Consider the following 3,405-nt stretch of genomic DNA (forward strand, 5'->3'; position numbering starts at 1 on the left):
GGATTGTTTTGTAGAACTCGCATGTGTTTTTTTTATAGCCCGGAGAAAAAAGGGGATTGTTAGGGTTAAGCAGGGACTCAGCGATGTTAGATCCCTCTCTGGGTCTTTTCATAGGGGGTCACGGTCCTAACCCGAGATAGCTGAGCTGTGTCGCAGCCCTGACCTCAGACAGCTGAGCTGTGCACGCCGTCGGCTCGGCCGTCAGTCGCCACAGCCGCTGACGCCAGTGTCCAACAGCTCCCAACAATATCCGGCCCGCGGGAGTGATCACCGGAACGGGCTGCATGGTACAGGAGGGCTAGGAACACGTCAACTCCAGCATGACGTGTTCCCAGTGTACCTGCATGTAGTTTCTTTATTCCTCAGCAGTTGTCATCCCCTTGGCGTTAGTGTTTCGCGTCCCTCCATTGATCACTCCTGCCTCTGATGGCTTATCCTGCTATACAGGGCCGGATATTGTTTGGAGCTGTTTGGACACTGGCGTCAGCGGCTGTGGCGACTGACGGCCGAGCCGACGGCGTGCACAGCTCAGCTGTCTGAGGTCAGGGCTGCGACACAGCTCAGCTATCTCGGGTCAGGACCGTGACCTATGAAAGGACCCAGAGAGGGATCTAACATCGGTGACTCCCTGCTTAACCCTAACAATCCCCACTTTTTTGTCCGCGATATAAAAAACACATGCGGTTAGGCTACCTGTGTCGAATTAATTAAAGTTTATTATGTCAAAGTTTCAAAACATCAATCCGGTCTGCATGTCTGACTGCTCGCAGAACGGTTCTAGAGGCAGTGACAGCGCGCGCGGAACGGTCCTCAGATGTGTCCACTTTCAAGCGCGGAACGGTCCTACTGCGCCACCAGACTCCTCTCCCTCTCCCCTCCCCCCTGTCCGCTGGTCTATGTCAGACACCAGTATACCACTGACCTCCCCTACCCTCCCCTGACCTTCTCAGGTGCCAGCTGAGACGCTGGTCGGCCTACAGAACCTCCTCGTTCACCTGCGGGACGTCTCGGCTGAGAACGCACACGTCTACCAGTACCGACTCTGGGACGCTAGGAGGGTCAAGGTGGAGACCGCCCAGAACAGGGTATGTAACACAGACCGTAACACAAGCCGTAACGCAGGTCGTTACACAGGGCGTAAAATAGATTGAACACAGACCGTAACATAGATCGAACACAGACCGTAACACTGGCTGCGTACGTGCGGGCACTCGGCCGGCCGGAACTGGGCTGGATCTATTGGGCAATGAACAGGTGCTTTCTGTGACAGCGTCACCGCTGCAGGTCAGTCAGGGACACACAGACACTGCACCCGGCGCCCTTGTGCATGGTACAGGGCTCGGGGTTTTAGCGGTAGGTTTTGCACCTAGAAAATTAAGTGTACTTCAGGTTATATCTTCGTCGTCTTAAGCTTTTAAGTGTTGAAGATGCGATCGACTTGTTGGGTAACAAGCCGGCCATGATCGTGTAAAATGGCTTCATCGTAGATCGATTAGTTTCTGAGATATAACCGGAAATGTAAAAGTGCAAAACCTACCGCTTAATCTCGCGAGACCTGTACCTGAGCCCTGAGCGCGCCCATGTGTCGCCCCCAGGGCGTGTCGCCGGACGGTTCTGTGTGTCGGACTGAAACCTGAACCTGCCTGAGTGTTATGCTATGACTCCCCAGGGCGTGTCGCCGGATGGGGCGGCCGGCTACCGTTACGGGCTGCGTCGGGCCACCGACGGCCACCCGCTCTCCGCCGAGGAGGTACAGAAGGTCGTCAGCCGGGTGAACCAGCTCTCCAGCTAGCGGCGCAGAGGTCAGTCACCGCACCGGGCGTATTGCACGGGGACCCTAACAGACGCCTCACTCCTTTCCCTCATCTCAGTTGTTCTTTTTTTTATTATTATAAATAATGGAGATAGACCAGAGCATTTTCGGTGCATATATTAGGGTCATGTTACTCCAACGGGGTTGCGTTGTCGGCACAGTCCTGTCTGGTCGGTCTGCTGCGGCGATGCTCTGCCATCCGGTGACCCAACGCCACTGTCCGCTGACCGAGTGTCGGCTCTCTGCTGACCGTGTAACGTCTGTCCGTCAGGGTGGTGGCCGTGAACGCCTGTCGGACGGCGCCGGAGGGCAGCGCCGGCCGGCTGCTGTCACTGCTGGACCAGCTGCGGCTGCCGGACGCCGGAGCGCTGCCCGACTGGGGTCTACATCCTGGTATGTTACTGGGAGCGGCACGGTGTGTGTTGGGTGCTTCTGACGGTCAGTTGTAGTAACTGTTAGTTCCTCTACTGGCCACCAGGTGAAAAGCGTATTAGCTGTACAGCAATGTAGAGTTGCTTCAGCTTTGGCGTAAACTTTCTCCTCTTCCGCTCACCATTTACCACCAGAGTCAGCAGCGTCTCGGCTGGCGGTCCAGTCAGTCAGAGCGAGTGTCTTCACTCGCCACAGCGGGCCGGACCCATTACAGGGCAGCAGAGTTATCAGTTACCAAGCCTTGGCCTATAAAGAAAACCAGGAAATAGTAGCAATTGCATATATGTAATGATTCTACTCTATTACGTTTGAGCTAGCGAAGCGTATTCCTGTAACGTTTTTAATAGGCTTGTAAGTCAGCAACCGCTGGGCTGATTGACCTGCGTTACTCTTTGTTGCGCGTAATCCTATCCCTTCCATCTCGTTATTGAATACAACTGATGTATCTTGGTGAGTTATTGACTACAACTGATGTATCATGGTGAGCATCGTGACACGTGCGACGTGAAGGGCCAAGAGTGTTCGTTATTCTGCTGCAGTAGCGATTTTGGGTTGCTCATATATCTTGAACCCTGAACTGCCACGCCGATTGCGCTCAAATTTGGTACACTGTTTGGGACTGGTTGATAGGGATGTGTTTTTTATAACTCGCATGTGTTTTTCTATAGCGCGGAGAAGAAAGTAGGGATTGTTAGGGTTAAGCAGGGACTCACCGATGTTAGATCCCTCTCTGGGTCTTTTCATAGGGGGTCACGGTCCTGACCCGAGATAGCTGAGCTGTGTCGCAGCCCTGACCTCAGACAGCTGAGCTGTGCACGCCGTCGGCTCGGCCGTCAGTCGCCACAGCCGCTGACGCCAGTGTCCAAACAGCTCCAAACAATATCCGGCCCTGTATAGCAGGATAAGCCATCAGAGGCGGGAGTGATCACCGGAACGGGCTGCATGGTACAGGACGGGCTGGGAACATGTCAACTCCAGCGTGACGTGTTCCCAGTGTACCTGCATGTAGTTTCTTTATTCCTCAGCAGTTGTCATCCCCTTGGCGTTAGTGTTTCGCGTCTCTCCATTGATCACTCCCGCCTCTGATGGCTTATCCTGCTATACAGGGCCGGATATTGTTTGGAGCTGTTTGGACACTTGCGTCAGCGGCTGTGGCGCCT

At 54.4% G+C, this 3,405-nt stretch overlaps 1 long non-coding RNA gene across 1 annotated transcript; it reads left to right on the forward strand.

The window, feature by feature from the left end:
* The first annotated feature begins 1,037 nt into the window (after window positions 1–1,037).
* Window positions 1,038–2,135, forward strand: LOC122377284. The gene is made up of 3 exons (XR_006255836.1): window positions 1,038–1,085; window positions 1,670–1,802; window positions 2,085–2,135. It is a non-coding gene; the product is annotated as an uncharacterized LOC122377284 (long non-coding RNA).
* The last annotated feature ends 1,270 nt before the right edge of the window (window positions 2,136–3,405 follow it).

The sequence above is a fragment of the Amphibalanus amphitrite genome, unplaced genomic scaffold (genome assembly GCF_019059575.1).
Source record: "Amphibalanus amphitrite isolate SeventyFive unplaced genomic scaffold, NRLGWU_Aamphi_draft 002698F_arrow, whole genome shotgun sequence".
In the NCBI taxonomy this organism is placed as follows: Eukaryota; Metazoa; Arthropoda; class Thecostraca; order Balanomorpha; family Balanidae; genus Amphibalanus; species Amphibalanus amphitrite.